Below are 22,126 nucleotides of genomic sequence, written 5' to 3' on the forward strand. Positions count from 1 at the left end.
TAGGACTAAATACTTGAACAAATGACATAAAAACAAATGACATTATCTTTCCATTGTCAAACTTTAAAATCACAATGCCCAAAACAAAAAGAAATTCCATTTGATATGGCTAAATTAAATTTTTTAAAAAGCAGCCTATTAAAAGCAAGAATCTGGATTGATCAGGTAGCTTAGCATATATTCAATTAACACTTTGCCACTGAAACACTCATGAAAATACAGAAGAGATCAAATCTTAGTAACATTGGAAATTGAGGATACCAATCAGTGATCTCTCAGTAATTGGGAGTAATTATCTTTAAATACTTTACAGTTCATCTGGATTGAGATTAGCAGTGAATGAATGGCTGCACCTTTCTTTTTTTAGTTTATTTATTTATTTCGAGAGAGAGAGAGAGAAAGAGTGCATGCTCACATGAGCCAGAGAGGGGGTTAGAGAGAGAAGGAGAGGGAGAATCCCAAGCAAGCTCTACGCTGCCAGTGCAGAGCCCCATGAGGGGCTCAGTCTCACGAACCATGAGATCATGACCGGAGCTGAATCAGGAGTCAGATGCTCAGCCGACTGAGCCACCCAAGTGCCCCACATGGCTGCATCTTTTAAGCAGAATAATACAGAAAGAAAAAGGGTAGATATTAAGAAAATCCCTCTCAACTCTTCTTCCCTAATACGGTTTGGCCCACAATGTTCATCACAAAATCTTGTGATCGTCAGACTTGTGCCTACTGCAAGGGACCTGTTTCCTGGGGCCACGAGGACTTTTCACACCCTTCTCCCACCCCCTCTCCTCCTCCTGCCATCATCAGTTGCTAGGGAGGCAATAGATGTAGCACAAGGAAGAGGAGAGATTTTATTTGATGAGTAAAATCAACAATGACTACAGAGTAAAAAGAACCCATGAAATGGTCTGTTCTTCTAGAGAATTAGAGATTAATGCCCACTTTCAGGGAAAAGAAGAACCAAAAACTATTTTTGAAATTCTCACAAACAAACCCATCTCCTTATGATTAGCTAGGACATAGACAAGGACAACCGACATTGATTTTTCCCTCCACTTTAAGGTGGGATTGAAAGTCTAAAAACACTGTAAGAACACAGTGTAAGAATACACTGTAAGAATACACTGTAATAAAACACGAATGGAATTGAAAGTGTAAAAACACTGTAAGAATAAGATATAAAAACATGGGTGCTATAAAGAGAGTCCACAAACTGGAAACAGGGAAAAATGCTTACTATCTGTGGGAAAAATCGGTAGAGAAACTATAACCCATAGAAATGTACCTGTGTTACCCTCTCAGAGAAAAGTTGAAATGTATATGGTCAGGAAAAGAAGGTAAATATTTTAAAGACTGTTTGCATAGAGTGAGACGTTCAGATGGCTGCCTACAGGAAGAAAACGAGGCAGGGAGACTCTGAGCATGGTACCAGAATAAAAATCTTTATTAGAGGCAGAAAAGATCAGACCTTACATTCAAAAAGTTGTATCAACAATGGAGAGAAAAACTACAAGTTTTAATACAGAGGAATTACATAAAGGGGAAAGTTTGGGATAAAAATGATACATATGACAAAGAGATAGGGAGGGGCAATTTCATAGAAAGGTAGATGTACTGAAGATCGAAAAATACAACTTGATGTGAGCGTCAGTCACATGAAATTAACAAAAAACTAACCTTTTTGAACTCAAACTCTTATGAACATGCATGAAAGTATTTTGAATGTGACTACCAAAGTAGTGGAAAAATAAGTAAGATTATTAAAAACTTCTAGAATAAAGATGTAAACAGGAAGGTAAAACAGGTTACTAACAAAGAACAAATTCAGATTGTTTTCACACTATACTAACAACCTAGACAATAGAGCAATATTAAGATAATTTTGGTAAAGAAAAGTTAACCAAGAGATTTCATCTTCCAGTAACTATAATATATTACGTGTTTGTAATAGCGAAAAAAATAATATTGGGTGCAATGTCAAAGAAGATGAATTGATATATTAAATACACTTATTAACAAAAGAAATTAATATATGATTAAAGATAAGCATCATAAAACAATAGAGAATGTTGCATTAGTCACAAAAGGGTATTATTGCATGTTTCACTACTTGGGTCACTTCACACTATGCACCAACATAAACTATAACTGAATTAAATAGTACCAATGGATCAAATAGCTAAATGTTTAAAAATATTGAAATCCTTTAAAAAATAGGCAATACAGATGAAAAGTAATCTCAGGGTAGGTAAAGATTTTACTTTAAAGCCTGAGTGTAAAAGAAATCATATCCAAAGCAAAACAGAAATGTCCACACAAGGTTGAAAACTTTCGAGTAGTAACATCTAGATCAATGTGAAAGTCAAACAAAGTTTTGTAGGTGGTAAAGAATATGTAACAAAGATTGATATTTCCTTAGAGAAGTGCTCATAATTTATTAACAAAATGTTTGCACTTCGTTATGAAAATTTTTTTTAATTATTGACATTTGCATATAATGGGACTTTTGTACATATATGAATATAACAGGCAGATCGGTAGGATGGCTAGCCTGTACTCCAAACATACGTCCAATCACTATGTCATTCACGGAGAATAATTTGGTTTCAATTCTTTTCTTTTTGGTTTTCTCAATGTGATCAATGAAATAGTAATAATGATAAATATTTTCTAAATTTCTTGACGTAAAAAACAATCTTTAAACCAAATTTGTAATTTATAGGAAATGACTTGGAACACTTATTTCAACTGGAAGGTGTATACTGAACCAAATCAGAGTTTCTGAATCCTGGGTTATTTCATTATTTATCTTCATAGAAAAATGGTCACACTCTTGAGTGAATGGGAATTCATGCTTTACCTTATTAGTAAGGAAGGCGCAGATATTAATTCAAAGCTCAAGAATGTCAACCATCAGCAGTGAAGGAGCTCTAACAAATTGGAACAAAATCACAGTGACGGTGAAATTTAAGAACTGGATGAACAGGTTGATTGTAAGATCATGACTTGTGGTTAGACTCACTTCTTTTGTGTGTGATGATGATGACAGCTTTGATGGCAAAAGTTCAACCTCCTGTGCTAAATACCATCTAAATCCTGAAGATCCCTAAATCTGTACCTTTATCTCTGTTGTCTGATTTTCTCTCTTTATAGATCTATTAATGGAAAAGTTTGAGAAGCAGTACTTTAATGTGTTTATAATGTCTTTAAAAAATAATAACCGTGTGGTTGTTAACTGTATGGGATGTTATACATCTACTAAGTCCTGATACTTCCAAAGCAGTCATGATTCATTCATTCTTTTCTTTTTGACATACAAAAAGATGTAGGTACTTAATATGCACAACTTCATGTGTTTGGAGATAAGTATACAACTGTTAAAACCATTATCACAATCAACATCGTAAATGTATCCATCACCTCCTATAATTTCTATATAAATTAGAGCATGTCAACATAATAAACACATATTTGAAAATGTTAGCATGGGGGGCACCTGGGTGACTTAGTCATTTAAGCTTCAGACTCTTGATTTCAGCTCAGGTCATGATCTCATGCTTCGTGAGTTCCAGCCCAAGTCGGGCTCTGCACTGACAGTGCTAAGCTTGCTTGGGATTCTTTGTCTCCCTCTCTCTCTGCCCCTGTCCCACTTGCACTCTATCTCTCTCTCTCAAAATAAATAAATAAACTTTAAAAAAAAAAAAAAGAAAATGTTAATGTTAGCATAGGAATATTTGGCATAGTCAACATATCAAGCATACTAATTTCTCTTCTCTAAAGAAATCAACAAAACACATAGCCTTCTAAACAAAAAAGCTCATTGTATTTCCTTGAGAATCTAAGATGTTCTAAAAACTTTCACAACACTTTGAAATGTATTTACTTGGGAAAGACAGCATGCAGCAGGGTCAACCCTTTTCATTGCACCGGAGAAATTTTCTTTCTATCAATACCAGAGTTGGTCCTAATTTAGTCTTTAAATGCTAATTTTTTCTATTTCACTGTTTTTTTTTTATTTTAAATGTTTATTTATTTTATTTTTGAGAGAGAGAGAGGGAGAGCAAGAGCAGGGGAGGGGCAGAGAAAGAGACAGAGAATCCCAAGCAGGCACCACATTGTCAGCATAGAGCCCGATGGGGAGCTGGGACTCAGAAAGAGGGGATCATGACCTCAGCCAAAACCAAGAGTCTGACACTTAACCACTGAGCCATCCAGCCAACCCTCTACTTCACTCTTAATCCAAATATTTGTTCTTTTCTTGGTACCTCCTACATTACTTGATGATAACCTACCCACATTTTACCTAACCATCTTGGTAGTCAAATGTGCATTTACATAGATTTAACAACCGTCTCACTCATCCAAAAATATTAAAACCAAGTGTGCCATTCTATTGTTTATGTAGAGGTCGCTTAATTAATCACATTTTCAAATCTAGATTGGGATATACATATATACATATATATGTGTGTATACACACACACGTATATACACACATATATATCAGCACTAAAGTTTTAACTGACTTGCATTGCATTTGTTTTAAAGAAAAAAAATACTGCTTTGTACAAGATGCAAAAACTCTTTTACTTTTTCTGTTCCAATTCACAGCCGTGTACACAACTATTTGCCATTCTTTGCTAACACAGGACTCATTTTGTTTTTCTTTACATTCTTGGGAATTCCAATCAGTTTAATTGTTTGACAGAATTTTCCTGCCTTTCCTCTGAAGGTGTAAATTTTTCAAGTGCCAGCAACATATACTAGAATATTTCCCAGGAGTGGCAGCTAATTGCAACTTGGTTTACTGGGACTTTTGTTTGAGGGCCTTTTTGTTTGTTTGCTTTATACCAATATGCTCTACATTAGAAAAATGGGACTTAAAACTGATGCTTTCAAAGAAAAAAAAAAAAAAACTACACCCTGTAAAATTACTTTGCCATGATGGCTACATACATAGAGTTGAATTGCAATCATTTTTCACTGACATTAGTTGGTACTTTTGCTAAAATTAAAGTAGTTTTTACTTGTTGTAACAAATCTAGAGCATTAAAAATGAGGTTTATGCCTCATTCTGAAAATATAGATGGCTTTTTTCCCCAGCAAAATGTGTTCTTTTTGCTATTGAACAATTTGTATTAACAGCCCTCATTTCTTCTTCCATCCCATCCAATATTATCTCTAGTATATACCCCAAAAGGATATCATTCATAAAACTTGATAGAAAAACAATCATAACTTCCTATGCCAAATATGTGTATTCCAGAAAATAACTGTTATTTCAACAAAAGCACTCTACAGTATATTCTCTCAACAGACTGTTTCCTGACAGTGCAACTATATCAGGCACAATATGTAAGTAGTTTGTATCTTAAAAGATGGTATATAAATTTCTACGACTAGAACACACATTTATTTGATGATGTCAGGCATATTCACTTACCATTGTAAAATGGAATAAACCTATTAATAGTTCAGTTACTAAATGCAAATATTTTCTAACCCTCGCTTTGTTTTTGTCATCCTCAGAAAGCATTTCACCCTGAACTTTGATCTCTAGCTCTCATAACTCAGGCATCTAATGGGCTTAAATAATTATTGATGGAAATTTTCTAAATTCTCAACACTTTAGAACTAATTTTAAAATAGGTATGAATTGGTATGCAGTTTGACAAATGTTATAGAATCGCTTGAACTCTAGTTTCACACTCAACAGTGTTTATTAAAGGAGCTGAATGTTTGTTTTTTGTTTTTTTTTTTACATGAGTCATTATGTTACCATCAATTACAAGTACACAATGAAGTATGGTACATGTGCTTTTATCTCTGGAATGGCTTGATGCAATTTTACTCCATTTAAATAACAACAACCAGCTTTTGTTTAGATTAAGCGGGTGTCTAGTTGGGTGACTCGAGTGTCTAGTTGGGCAGGGATTGTGGTAGGAGCTATTACTAGTTACCCTGTCTGCCCAGGCCTCTTCCTGCAGCGGCCCTGTGTATGGGAAGGTTCTACACCTGTGCTATGTTGACTCTCTGACTCCCTTAGTCTCATGAAATGAAGACAGACATGATATATGCGAGGCAGGAGATTTAAAGGCTAGCATGCAGTCTGTCCTATCTATTTCAGAGAGAGGCTGTTCCATCAACATGGTACTCAGAGTAAAGACAGCATAGGGCTGAACAACAGAGGTTTGTTCCTAAAGAGTGACCTTACCCTATCTTTGCTGATAGAGGAAACATCAGTTGAATTATAGTAAAGCAAAACCCTGATGACATTTGGTCCTTTGTATTATTTTGTTAAAATTTTCTTCATTACATTATTATATCTCTTTTATTTGGAAATATGAGTGAATACTGAGCAAAGTCCATGAAAAACATTAAGTATAAGGATTTTGTCCATACAGTGGAAACCCTACATAAAATAATGTAAATGGTCCCTCTAATGTTTCTCTGCTTCTGTTTCAGATTGGATTCATTGAAGTAGAAAATTATTACTGTCTCAGAAATATCTCCCCTTTAATAAGTAAGCTTAACACATTCATACACTAAGTGAACAAAATAAGTAATCAACATGAATTAGGAATCATAGATGTATGTCATTTCCAAACCATGTCTTTTGTAAAAGCAATCTGCTTCCTTACAGTGGCAACTACTGACTACTTTTAGTTTGCCCTGTTTTGTGTTTCAGAAAAGTTAGGATTCACCAATAGCAAGTAAGTACTCTGCATAATCCAAATATTACTTCCTTTCTTAGATTTTGAACTTGAAAAATATCTCCGCTACTTTCTCCAATCAAAGACATTTTCAGGATTTGATTTGTATTACACTGGAAAAAATAATTTCGCTTGGCTTTAGAAGATAAAGTAACATGTGCTATCAAAATGGCATTTTATATGGGGTGGGAAAATTGATTTAAAATAAACTGTGAAAAAAAAACCCAAAATAAAATAAAACAAACTGTGAAACAAGGGCCATAACAGGAATAAATGGGAAATAGTTGAATGTTATTCAATTTCTTAAACATAAATTAGACATTTTTGAAAACTGACTTTCTCCAAGATTCTGGAGTTCTACTCAATACTGTGAAAAAATAATAACTGCACACACAACTTTTAAAATATCTATGAAAAAAGTACCATTTAAAACCTCGGCTTTGATGTAACTGAATAATTTTATCTCCTGTTTTTCATCAGTTTCTGTTCCTGAAGTTAACTTAACACAGATTTGGAAATAATAAACTTTGTTAAAATTTTAAATTTTAATTTAATTAGATAATTCAAATAAAATTTTAATCCAAGACAGAATAGTCACAGTATCATGCAGCTTTAATATGAATACACTATGTTTATCTTTGGGTTTAATTATGTTAAGAAAAAAAAAACTCCAGGAAGAAATCAATGAATTAAACTCTCTTATTAGCATATTTTGGGAAGAGAAAAACTAAAAATTATATTGATGGAGGCAGGTATGGAAATTGCACATTTACCTTACACAAACATCTTCTGAAAGTTCTCAGAAATAATAATGGCACTTTTTATGTGGAAATTTTTCAAGATTAAAGAAATTGCTAGAAAATTTTATTCCAAAACCCAAAGCAATGTGGTCTTCACGTTTTTCTGAACTAATGGTTTTTAACATGGAGGGCCGTTTTCAACTTTTAGGAACAAATAAAAAAAAACATTATTTGCAGTGAAAATAGTCATGTATAGTTTTCTTAGGTCATTTGTGAGCTTTTCCATCAGCAGCACAGAAATCAAATTTCTTTTCTTTCTCACAGAAAGTCTTGAAGTGCCAAAACTTTTTGGCTATATTTAGATTTCCCAACTGTAGCTTTATCTGCTCTTATGTCTTACATCTCAATTTTTGGGTTAGAACCTCTATAGTTGCTGATCTAACAATGACCTGTGACAGCCCTGGATCCTGGTGGTCCAGACTATGTTAAAAAAATAGCATGGGCATACAAACTCTCTGATTTTTAAGAAGCCAAGAAAGATACTATCTTGAAGACTCTGAACATGCTGTTCCATGAGCATTTGCTGTCATTTTTTCCCTTGTAACTTTTCAAGCCAAATTATGTTGCCTCCACCTAATGTTGCAAAAACTTTGGGTGAAAGCCCAAAGTGATTCTAAGACTCTGGTATGGTTCTGTGTAACCTGGCATCTTTCCTGGAAGTTAACTTTGTTAGGCATCTATTTCTATAAACAAACTGTGTAACAGAAAAGGCACATGACCAGATGAAATGCCACTACCTAGATTTGCTCTACAACCTTGTAAGGAACCATTGCTTGGTAATTGATTACTAGAAACTGACATCATGAACTGTGGTTCCATAACCTTTTAAAAGGCCTTGTATACAGGTTGAAATTTACTTTCAACTACATCATCATTTTTCATAAAAATCAAGCTATTGAATTCTATTTGTAGATATATTACTTGTATCAATTAGCTGTTGTTCTGTAACAAACTAGCCCAAAATGTAGTGGCTTAAAACAAGTATTTATTTGCTTATAATCAGGAATCTGGGTTGCACTTAGATATTCTCATATAGAAATACAACCACAAGTCCTGGATCCACATTACCAAGGTAAGTCAATATGTTGGGCAGTAGGCATATTTCTGGAAAGCTTTCATACAGCAGGGTAGTTATCCATAACTTATCAGTGCCTTCAGCAAGTCCAGGCTATGATGCAAGCTCCTTGACTCAGGTCCTTATGACAGAAAATCTAATGATGAATTAGGGTATAATTTGTCGTGGAGTTTGTGGTAGAGTAAAATGTAAGCCTCATAGCAAAGACTCCTGGGTTCTGAAGACTTTACCTCCTGTAGTAAACAAATCATCACCATTGAGAAGTAGCTCCTGGCCTATTATTGGGTCAGAATAGAATAGAGACTGAGTGACTTATGACAGTACATCAAGTGACTATGATGAGCTGGGTATTGCCAAATCCACATAAATGTACTTTGGGGCACAAACCCATGGATAGACATGCTGTATTTTCAGAATTTGGTCCAACCAGGTCCAGAGTGCCTAAGCAAGTTACATGAATATATGGCTGAAACTCCCATTTCATCTATCACTGTTTTGCCAGGGCCTCTCCTGAAGCTTTCACCTATAGCCTCATGGAGGTTCCTTGAAAGCCAGCTGATGAAAAATTAAAAACTGAAGCCCGATTCATGAATGGCTAAATTTAATACACTGATGAGCACCAAAAAATGGACTGTAGTTATACCGTAGGCCTACCCTCGGGTCAGTCACCCTATAGAACAGGAGGATAAATCCTCAGGAAGAGATAGAAGCAATAAACTTTGGTTGTAGAGAGTAGGGTAGCCTGAGATAAGGATATAGACTGATTTCTAGAAAAAGAAAGTGGAGAATGGTTTTGCTGGTAAGTTAGAGGTCTAGAAGGAGACAGCCTGGAAGACTGGAGACAACTAAGTCTGGCAAATGTCATCAGACTCATGGGAGTGAGCAAAGAGCATGCAAATGTTTGTGTTTCATCTTAACGTTTTAATGTTTACCAGAGAGTAAGGCAGTATACCAGATTGTTTAATCAGTCAAAGTCCTCTAGCCTCTGCTTTAGCCACTCAGAACTCGCAAAGTAGGCTCATGAATGGAGTGGCCATGGTGGCAAGGATGGAGACCATGCACGCACCCAACAGAATGTCTCCCTCTCACCAAGACTGATGTAACTCGCTGCTGCTGCTGCTGATTGCTTAGTCTTCTCACAACAGAGGCAGGCACTGAGCCCTTCGAGGAGACCAGCCAGGTGCCTAATGGCAAACTGACTATAACAGACCCTTTCCATCCTCAGGGGAGCAGTGTTTCATTCTCACTGGAATTGATATCAGCTCTGGATATGGGTTTGCCTTCTTTGCCTTTGATGCCTCTGTCTGCCCGCACCCCATAAGAAAGCCCAATTCTGCAACAGAAGATCATTCACAACATTTTCTCAAACCAAGGAAGTGAAGGAAGTACAATGCTGGACACACAATCCTGGGATCCACTGTTCTTAGTAAATAACACATTAATAGAAGTAATCAACCTAATAGAATAATGAAATGACTTCAGTTATGATAGCAGCTTGGGGAAAAGACCCCGTTTGATTGGGGTGTTATATTCCAACTATAGTGTATACACTGAATTAATATCTGAAACATGTTACAGTGTCCCCAAAACTAGAATATATGGATCTAAGGACCAAGAGGTAGAAGGAGGAGTTGCTTCTGTTGATAACCCACTTGTAGTATCTATGCTTCTAAGTTTTTCAACTTTGGCTGAATTAAAAATTGTTGTTTTGGGAATGGGAAATAGATTTGCTTCTAACAGGGACTAGTAATGGTATCACTCAACTTAAAGCTATGGCCACTGCTTGGTAGCTATGGATACTAAAGATGTTGACCAGCAGGCAAACAAATAGCTACTACATTCAGGGATAATTGGCCCTAATTAAAATGAGAAGGTCAGGAAGTTTCTGCACAATGGGGTCAGGAGAAATGATTCAGGAACTCAGGAGATTCACTGATTTGTCTCTAGGTGTTTCCATGCCTCATGAGAGCAGTGAACTTTCAAGTTCAGTGAACAGAGCCTGGCCATGTCAAAAAATTAAGGATTCGGGTCTGTCCGGTATGAAGGTCTTATTTACTGCATGAGGCAAACACAACAGACTAGTTACAGGCCTGACTGATAGTGAGAAAAGTCTAGAATGAGTGGCAGAGAAGGTGGAAGATGAATATCAAATACGGCCTCAGACACTGCTACAGTGGAAGAATGTAACGTTAGCCACTAAAACTTTTTTTTTTTATCAGCTTTCTTGTAGTGATGGATCTCAGCCACCATCTTAAAAACTCAACAATGGATTAGACTTAATGTGAGGTACAAGTCATTTTGAGTATTGCAAGGAGGATTGTATCAGATACTTCTTGTGTCCTGCTTTACATCTTTTTGCCTTTACTGTGACTCCAGCTGCAACTGGTGTAAACAATTCTGTGTGGGCCCAAATCCCTATGTACTGACTGCATCGTCCCTCAAGTATCACTACTTATCTTGCACTTTCTGCCATGGATATTCTGAGTCTATGCAGTGGGACACCTGAAGGAGCTTTCTGGGAACACCCATACATGTGCAGCCTAAAAGTCCAGAAGATTTAAAGACAGTATCCTATCCTAGAGGCAATCATAACCAAAGAGGAGAAAAGCTGATGGACAAATGCTTTGTCCTATCAATCCTTGGGTGAAAACTACTGACAAGCATCCTGGCCACTCTGTGACCAACTCCATAATGGTCCTTTATCGTCTTTCCTTCCTTCTTCATTTTACTCTTACTAAACTAAATTCTTGCTTTCTGGGATTACCTTCTAAATAAACTAGTTGCACAATTCCTAGTCTCAAACTTTGCTTTGATGGGGAACCCAGTCTAGCCTGAGGGCATATATGGCAATACTATTCGCTTGAAGAGAATTCAAAACTAGCTTCCTCTGAAAGGAAAGGATCATTCCTCCATTGAGATACAGCTGTCACTGTCATAAAATTTAGCATAAACAAATACACCATCAAATGCCCAGCTATAAAATATAACATTTAGCAATTACATACTAAAGGATTTAAGGTGACATCATTCATTGCAGTATATGAATGATCCTCCTAATTAGATGGGAATTTAGTGTTAAGTAGCTGTAAAAGCTGCCAAAAAGAAATGTTATTGAAAGAAATGGGAATTTCTTTCCCATTTATGAATGGGAATGAATACAATTTGAATTTATGAATACAACCTGGGGCATCCTGACCAAAGCTACTATCTCTGGTATGGAGCCATCAGAAACCACCACAGGGCTGTATCCAAGTCCGTTAGAAGGATAATCCATTTGAGATTTTATACTGATAGAAGAAAGAGACAGGGGCACAATCATTATTGATTTAAGGTGTTACTGTTGTTGTTGCTGTTGTCTTTTTTACATCCTCTTCCTGAGTAGACAGAGTAAGGGTGAGGAATTGAGCAATCTTCCCAGGAAAGATGAGCAATGTTCTTCCATGAGTCAAATGAAATGTTGTGAGGAATGAAACGTTTGAAGTGGCAAAAGAAGCTAGTAACAAGGGTAATACCAAGTATGCATTCCCAGTGAAAATCTTAACTGAGAAAAAATAAAATCCACAGTCTAATGTTAAAAATAGGCATTTACAAGTTATCCTGCACAGAGTAATATTCATTCATTATTATAATTCTCTCTAAATTTAGTGCAATGCCTCTTTGTTATCTGACTTTTACTAAATCATAAAGGGCTTAATAATATAGGCAAATATTCACTAGAAACTGAATATTAACTATTAAATATCATCCCTGAGTATATCCAGGATTAAACTTCAACTTTCCTCTTAGGGCAATTTTAACTCATTATCTCCTATACTCTTCAAAGACCTGTGATCTGTATGAATATCCACCTTAAGGATCAGGATTTTCACTATGTAAAAAGAGATATTCTACAGTTATTAAAAACTTAAAATATATACTAAAATTGCAAAGATAAACTTATTGCTTCTGATTAAAAATGTGTTAACGCACTGATGCTTGAGAACCATCAAAATTTCTTAAATTACATTTTAACTCTTTTATTTTAAATAAAATATGCACTTTAGCTGAATAATATTTGTCATTTAATTTGTAAATCAATGAAGAAAGAGGAATTCATAAGTTTCTTAAGTCATTAACAATTATGCAGACTTCTTTAATATAACAATTGAATGACTGGGAAGAAAGCTTGAGTTTTATGAAGTCTTATACATTTTTCTCTTTTGAAATTGTAAATTGTGTTATTTCCAAAATCAAACTCAGTGAATGGTAACAAAAAAAATTCATGCTGGGATCCTGATAAGGGATTTATAGTATCTCAGGTATATTCTTATTTCATAAATACAGTGTATCTTTAGATTTAATAAATCTTTCTAATATTTGGCTATATATTTATTTGCTAACAGAAATGAGTATCTATGAAATTAATCAGTCAGTAATAGCCAAGAGTAAATTCCTTAAATAAGCCATATACTAATATGCTTGTTCAGGACAAAAGATTACCTCCCCCTGAATCCTTCATTCTATGACAGGACAGAGAACAAGGACTGCCGTCAGATGAATGATATTTAGGGCCAGGGGATTTCATGTTTATATTTTACCACATAAAGAAAGCCCTCCTTTGAATACCTTGCCAAAGCACCCAGCCAAAATCAAACCAGCGAAGTCAGTGCTGAAACGCCAACTAGCCACCAGATGGCAGCAATGCTTTTATGAATAATGCAGCATTATGCACAGTCCATCTAAGATTTCCTATGTTAATAATAGAACAATCCTTACTTTAGTGAAAGGACAGATTTGTTCATAATGAAGTCAGCCATTTTTTTATGTCACTGGTTATATTTTCTGGGGACTATTTGCTTTCTAGTATTTGGGCCCCCCAAAATATTTATTTTCTTACTCATGAAACATTAAAGCGCTGTTGAATTTCATTTTGATATTGTGGTAGAAAATGCCTGTGGCTTGAAACAAATATTTTCCTTTCTGATGGACAAATAACATCTGTGGTTGTAAATGTTCCAGTGTAGCTGTCAAAAGAGAAGGGTTTCACATAATTTCCTGCCACCCTCATTGGTACATCCTACTCATCAAAGGAGTGTGTTCATAACCTCCCTTTCTACGAACTGATTTCAAATCTACCACAGATCTCAAATATGAGAAGCTTGTCTTCTACTTGATCATGGGTGTTTGAATTTTTAAAAATGAAGCATTGCTTAAATTCAAGTGAAAAAAAGAAACACAAAAACTATCAAGGTCCAGGGCAACAACCCCCCCACACACCCCTCCACAAGCATATCAACATTTCTTTCCCTTTTGCAGCAGTTGGCAGCAATTTGTTAATTTTGCCACTTAAGTTTTGGGTTTGCACATGTTCACCAAGGAAGTCAGACTGGTAGAATTTCCCCAGTGCTGGAAATAAAATGTTAGGCAAATTGGTGGGACTAAAGCCAAGAATCTAATAGTGCTCTTCTAAAACAGAAATCATCTAAACCCTCAATGTGAATGTTCCTTTCTTGGTCATTATCTGATCTGTTATCTGCAAACAGTTCAAACAGCTCCCTTCCTGATTTCTCCCCAACATCAGGCATCTTATTTCATTCTTTCACTTAGGTCATCTCTCAACATCCTGTTTTGTTAAGATAAAATTTAGAGCAGCCTCCTCTCTCCTTCAAATACCAAGAATCTTTCACTCTTCTGCAGTGCTTTATGTTTTTGCTTTTGAATATTTATTTTCCACCAAATTTTTAGTAACACATTTAACTCATATATTGAGAGATTCTATGCATAGATTCTACAAGTGGCCTCTCCAATTCTGTGTGAGTGCTGGCATTTTCCTTTCATCTTAGACTTAGTTTTTTTGCTTTTTTTCCCCCCTTGTGTTCATTTCAAACCTTTGTTTATGGATGCTTGCTTTGTTATTTTCTTATACTCCCTTAAACACTGCTCTGAGGTTTGAGAGGTCTGCTCACCACTGCCCAGATTTTTCTCCTGCTCAGTGGCTTGTGCATATAAACACTGTGAATATATACATTTTTTCTCTTGCCTTCAGATCCAGCCTCATTACCTTATGTTTCTAAAAACTGAATGGCATTGGCTATTTATCTGCCAGTGATCCTACGCTATCCAAAAGCACTCAATTTTATTTTACCCTGTGTCATCCTTATGGACAAGCTGTAAAATGTGATACCATTTACTGGCCCCATCTATTATGTACCAGCTTTAGGGATTAAATCGTTCCTTTTTCTGGAAGAAGCCTGTTTGCTATTAAAAAAAAATCATACTCAGCATGAAATAAACATGGCTGCTTCCTCTTAAAAATATCAGAGTTTTGAAACATACATGAAAAAGAGATCCAGTGGTTTGAATGCTATCTTGACAGTATCCATGTAATATCTTCTGGACTCTACAAGATGAAAGTCACAAATAGAAAAACCATAACACTTGGTCAATCTATTTCGATCTCATGAAGTCCCTGGCTGTGCCTGCTTTTGCTGAGGCTCATACGTATGGTTTGAAGTCCGAGGTTCAATCCTATGTAGCTCAGTTAGCCTCACTTTGGTTCTGTGAACATAGGGAACTGCACTGTCAACCTATGCATGGCATAGTGACCATCACACTGATCCTATCAAAACTTCAAGGAGCAGAGTATGTTCCATGAAAAGAGGGGACTTACATCATATCACTAAATGAAGAATAGCATGTTGAAGTTAGACTGGTGTCCAATTAAAATCCAGAATTTATTCCAAATGCACAGCTCTTATCTTTGAGCAAACAGAGCCAGAAGCTCCAGAAGACAATGTGAAGGGAGCTAACCAGTGATCTAAGCTCATTAGGCCACATGCATCCATCCTTCCACTAAAATGTCAGAAGCACAGGAAACCAAGTTGACATTTTCATTTTTTTCTTTAAATTTTGATTTATTTTATTTTGGAATCTTAAAATCTTGGTTCCCTTGGCTAATTTGGTACTAACGTCTACTGATATGGTTGTTGTGAATCTTTACTGTCATCCTGTTGCATTCTGCTCTGATTGTAGTTCAAAAAAAAATGACTACAACAAGATCACATTATGTCCTTTAGTAGTGAGTAGAAAAAAGAAGCTGTGAAAAGGAGCACATTCCCCCATAGGCCACTAAGCTTCATGGAGTCATCAGACAACATACACTTGGTATAGTTTCCTCTAATAATACATTCAGTTTACCAGTATCTTAATTCTATACTTGAGACTTTATTTTACAAGAGCTTTAGTCCTCAAGAATTGAACCTTCAAAAGGACAGCGGTCCCCAAGTCACATGGCCTGAACTAAGAGGCATGTTCTTTACTGATGGGTGTATTTTCCACACATCAACCAGTTTCTGTTTCTCCTTTTATTAGTCAGGCTCACAAAACATTCTTAAGTCTCACCTTATATTCTTAAGATTCAATTTTATTTCCTGCCCCCAGGCTCTTTCCTTTGTTGTAAATCTCATACACCCCTGACATTAATATTCCTAAATCAAAGCCTCAATTATAAAATTATATCACTCCATTCATCAAAATTCTTCTGTGCAATCCCACTGGCAAAAATAAAGGCAAAATCAGTAAAATAATCACATCTCTTTCCCTTGAATAAGAAAATAAGTATGGTCCTGATATCTCAATAGGGGAATAAAGGGAGTTACCATTGCCTCTCTTTCATTTTTAGGCACAGTTACTGGACCCCAGGTCCCCTTTCCAAGTTGCTGCCAATGGCTTGGTAGAGCCTTTCAAGGCAAAATGCTTTTCTTAAAGTATTTACTGGGATAAGACATTAATTAATTAACTAATGTGGTTGGATATTACATTAATTACACTATTTATAAGAATAGAATATTCAAAATTATTTCCATAAGGTTTGAGGACACATATCCTTAGCTACAAAATAAATAAAAAGATTTTTACCCAAGGAATTAAATCTTAGTCTTTTGGTTAAGTTCACAAGGCAGTACAGAGAATAGAAGAGGAACACAAATCTTGAATTGTATTTTACAGATATTGGTCTCTCCTACCCAGATACTTCCAAAATCCACATCTGGAATTTCCCTCAAAGCTTTGTGAGACGACATGGTTAACAGATGAATAATACCTGGCTGTATTTACATTAAAATTGGTCTTTTGTAATCACCTTCAAATACAGATTGTTTCATTTTTTTAATGTTTACTTTTGAGAAAGAGAGAGAGAGAGAAAGAAAAGGGTAGGGGCAAAGAGAGAGGGAGACACAGAATCTGAAGCAGGTTCCAGGCTCTGAGCTGTCAGCACAGAGCCCAACACGGGGCTTGAACCCACAAAAACCACAAGATCATGACCTGAGCTGAAGTCAGATGCTTAACTGACTGGGCCACCCAGGCACTCGCCAGACTGCCTCATTTTAACATCTACACAGATGGGAGGCAGGTGAGGAAAGGACTGTTATCTCTTATTGCCTTGGTGTAAAAAACTATAAGTTGGAGGAGGGATCCTGCCCTGGGTTTTACATAAAGTTACAACTGACATAGCCCAAACTGGAACACATGTCCCCAGACTCTCGTGCTCTCTCTGCTGCACCTTCTGAATGATGGATGAATATCTAATAGGTAGATAAAATGATTGGGACAAGCTAGAAAGCAAAAAAAACAACTGTATTAGACATTAATGCTGCTCTTACTCTGGTTTATTTTTAATGCCATGCCTTTTAAGATACTGTGAGTAATTCTCTAAAGTGAAACCAGCTTTACTCGAAATCTAATGCATATATGAATGTAGAAGAATCATCCTTTTGCATTTAGTCTAACTACAAGCATTGAAAAATGAAAGAGAAAACTGGTAAAAGCTCAGATTTATTTTAAACCACCACTTTTAACAGAAGGAAATGGATAAAAGCAAAATACCAGTAGTTTTTCTTTTGGCTTAAAATGACATTTTCCAAGATGTTATTAAATTATCTTCGCATTAATAAACTTAAGTAGTACTTAAACATTTTAAGCTAAGACATATTCAGATCAGGAAGAGCAATCAAATTATGTTTAAATGTAAAGCATATCCATGGAAAATATTACATGAATATGTTTAATATACATTATAGCCAGAAGACCCCGACCAAAGTCAGAAAAGGTAATACGAGTAATGATAAATCTATTCTGAGATTTACTTTACTTTTTAGGGACAGAACCTGTTCCCCTGAGATATATTTACATATTTAAAAAAGAATCTCAAATCCAGGAAATTCAGCCATGATTTTTGTTGAGGTTCTAAATTGGTGCTGGAGAAAGAAAACAGACTTTCATCTTGTTGAGTCACTGAATTTTTTTTTCTGCCCTTCAAGCAGGCAATTGATATAGTTCTAATCAGGCATAATTCATTAATAGTAGAATTATCTTATTTAAAGCATGTAATCTATAAAAGAGATTTTATTTTAAAAGAAACTCAGAGATTTTATTTTAAAAGAAACTCAGAAAAACTAAGGCCTAGTCACTGTCTGGCTGTGAAAAACAGTAAACGTTTAGAGGATAAATGATTTCATTATTTTAAATAAATAATCATCTACTGTCATGTATGTTGTCATGAAAAGGACCAAGGAAACAGAGAGTATCTTTCTTATTCTTTGCCCCTATTTACAGAAGAAAAAAGAGTCTACACTCTGGAAATCATCTTGGAGTACAGAGCCTGTATTGTGGACACTATTTCTTAAATTTTTTTTGACAATGAATTCTTTTTTAATAACTAAAAGAATGTGAATCTAGCCTTAGCAATAACCATTGAAAGGGTGAAAAGGAGTCCAGTCCTCTGGTTTAATAAATATAAAGCAGTGTGCTCTTTCTTTGTATTTTCTATGAGGAGACAAACCTAATTTACATGATAAGAGCAAAGAATATGTATGTGTTAATCTAAACGGCCTGGAATTAATTACAGTGCTTGGGACCATCATATATTTAATAAGGGGGTAGCTCTTGGAAGTGGTCAAAGTTTTAGAGATAGCACATCTACCTATTTGATAGCCGTGCCATGAATTCCTTCCCTTGACTTTCCAAAATATTCAAGTCAGAGACAGCCAGATAGTCAAAGGAAGGAAGGAAATCTAAGTGAAAAATTTTCTTCACCTTGAACTTTGAAGCAAGAAGATATTAATGGCTTAAAAAATTACTTATTGTTTTAAGTTACCTTGCAGCCATTTACTCAGTTGAACTTTCATTGAAATGCTTTGTACACGCAGGGTATTATCGGTGAGGAGAGAGAAGAAGGTGACAGAGCACTGCGTGTGTTAGGGATGCTGCCTGACAACATTGCCATCTTTTAACATGGTTTTATTTAGTTATTACAACTATCTCTCTGTAAATGACATTTAGGATTATTTAAGATTATGTTGTAATCCTTTTAATCCTTAGTGCTTTAAATTTCAGGCTAAACACCAAAGAGCAAACTAGCACTTAGCAGGAATGTTTAAAACATGCGATTTGAACATAAATCTTTTTATTCACTCTTTCCCTGATAAGACCCAGTGCTGCTCTTTAGTTAACTAAGAAAACTTGGACCACAGTTCATTACAAATCACTCAGTTGCTAAATGTTTTCTCAAGCTCTACCAAACTTGTGATGGTCCTTGAAAATTATGTTAAATGCAGAATTAAACAAAAGTTAGCAGCAATGAACATTTACTAATATGACTTAGAATTTGTATGACCTTTTATAAGTACAACGTGACTTTGTGTGTTTGTGTGCACATGTACAGAAATGGTCATTCTATTTCCTAAGGCTGAGCTAGAGGACGCGGGTACATACAGAGACACACATACATGATATCACATTTATACATTTGAAACACACACAATGACTTATCTATATGTACTTCAATATAGAAGCTGCTAATGATTTTTTTAAATATGTCATTACCACTAAGAAGTACCAATTAGGCCAAAGACTATTCTATCATAAAATAGGCAGATGTTCTTGAACTCAGTCAGTGAGCATCATTCAGATTTACTGAGAGTTCTTGGACACCAAACCTTCGTACATAATTAATATTGTCATTGTTATATCACCATGTACCAATCACATAAGACTGAATCTAGTTTAATAAGACTTTGGCTATGAAGGAAATTTGGTTTATAATACAAAAAGAAAATGAACAACTTAAATGTCCAAAGGGCATATACAAACGAAGGAGACGAATTAAATCCTTTTTTTTTTTTTTTTTTTTTTTTTTTGCATCACACATGTGTGCTTTTGAGTCTTTCAGGCACATAATTTTTTTTATTTGTTTTCCTATTCATGTTAAGTTCAACTTCTCTACAGACGGTGTAATTATGTGGCATATAATTGCTAATCCATCAACTTTTTAAAGACAGTTTTCAAATTTTAAATTATTTCTAATTTTGCTCTTCTTTGATTTTTCTTGAACCAAAAATCTCAATAGTCATTTGCTATCTGTAATCTATAATTCATACACTGAGATTGAACACCAAGCTTAATTCAAACTTGGAATTCTAAAGCTATTTCTGATGTAGCACATCAGCCGAAGCTGTGATGGTCTGCTTTAGTCAGGAAGAAACACTTCATTATTCTGTAGGTAATGAAACCCTTGTACACACACACTCAAACACCCAACAATGCCTTAATACCATGTTTTTGAGATATAATCATGTTTATTCTGATCATTTGAGAGTTAGACCAGCTAATGTATCTAATCAAATATTGATGCTAGTCATCTAGATTTAGCTCTCTGGCAAATCCTTCCCTATGCTTTTTCATCAACAGAACTATAAAACCTATTTATATTGTTCCTCTCAAAGGGTTTGCCCTCATAGTCTGTATCTATGGATATGTATTAGTAAATTTTCCTAAACTCATGTGTTTGGGTGATGAAAAGATATCAGCATGATAAGAAAACCACATGATTCACCCGAAAAAGAATGAAGCAAGAAATGAAACTGGAATCTTTCTTTAGCTTTGTTATTCACAGCATCTTTATAATCAACTCTTTCTTGTTTCTCTAAACTACAAGGATACAAGACAAAAAGAGGTAAGCTGGAAAAAGGAGCCCTGGAGCCCCATAAACTGCTCAGGTACCTTACAAACAAAAGTAGCTGGCAATATTTTCACCAAAAAGCTACCAAAAGTGAGAATTTTTTTAAATATCTCTGGAAGTACCTACATTCAGAAATATGAAAAACAAGGACAAATTCTATCAGCAGGCAGTCAGTCATATTCAGGAAAGGTTGATATCATGTCATTAATACACATCATCATACATATCATCAATACAGTGGTTTAAATATATATCTATGTATATTATGTGCAAAGCTATGTAAAATTATGCATAAATATTTTTCTTCTATATTGGCAGTCTTATATACATTGTACATGCCTGACTCTCCTCTCTTGTGATCTTACTTAACTTCTCAGAAGATTAACAGAAGGAAGTTAAAAGGCTACCTTAGACCAACTCCAAGAATTTTTATTGTCCAAGAATTATGCCAATGTCAAATTTTAATGTCTTTAGTATATGACATGGAGACTAGGATGCTAAGCTCATAATACATAATAAAACTACACCACTTAACTCACCCAACCTGGTTCAGAACTACTCATACTGATCATTTAGGTTATCATAGAAGCTAGAAATATAACCTCTAATTTTTTATTTATCGCATAATAACAAAAAGAGTAAGAAATTTGGGAGACAGACTATATCACTGATTTACAATTCCTCACTTCAAACCAAAATTTATTTTTCTTCCTTGATTCTGTAAATCCACACTTTAATCACTTTTGGCTTTAGTCCTTTGATTTCTAGGCAAGTAGGTTTAGTTTTCTTTCTGTGTTTCTTCTTTCTCTCTTTTGGTAAAAAGAAATAATCTCTAGCATATGAAAAATGAATGCCTGAATAGACTAAAAGTAGAATGCAAAATAATTTATTCTAGAAATGTTAACATAGGTCCAGTTTATTCGATAGACCCGGATTAGCATCCAGGAAATGCAGAATCAGAGATCAGTTTCTCTCTCCCCTGAGAGTTCAGCTAGCATATGTCACCTATCTACACTTGTATATGACCCACTATATTAACTTCAGTGATACATTTAAAAACAGAACCGACCTTTCTTCAAGAGCCAAAATGGCCTTAGAAGACATTTAATATAGTAATTATAATAATCAAGTTCCTTGGCTACTAAATGATATAAATTCTAAATATACCTAGAAAATTATTGGTTACTTTGGAAATATAAAAGTTAAATCTCATATAAATATAGAAAAAGATCAACCTCCATAATTTAAAGTTATTAATTGCCAAAGGGATTTTAGTAACATCATATATGAAATATTAAGTTTTCTCATTTCCTTTCTTTCAAGAATCTCATCAGGTTCTTTTCATTCAAAGGAACATGATTGAAATTATTAATCATAGTTATTTTTTCCCAAAAAATTAAATTATGCAATACAAAAATATCCAATTTCTATAGTTATTCAACTCTTTCCATCCCTCTAAATTACACTGGTAAATGTAATTTATAACTATAAGCAGGAATGGAAACGAATGCAAAAAGTTTATCATAATTAGTGAATGTTATTTTGT

General features: G+C 35.0%; 1 protein-coding gene across 4 annotated transcripts in view; it reads right to left on the reverse strand.

Moving 5' to 3' along the window:
* Positions 1 to 22,126, reverse strand: part of ARHGAP15 (Rho GTPase activating protein 15) — a 626,514-nt gene that overhangs the window by 485,958 nt on the left and 118,430 nt on the right. The gene's annotated exons all lie outside the window — the stretch shown is intronic.

Source organism: Panthera onca, chromosome C1 (genome assembly GCF_046562875.1).
Source record: "Panthera onca isolate mPanOnc1 chromosome C1, mPanOnc1 haplotype 2, whole genome shotgun sequence".
In the NCBI taxonomy this organism is placed as follows: domain Eukaryota; kingdom Metazoa; phylum Chordata; class Mammalia; order Carnivora; family Felidae; genus Panthera; species Panthera onca.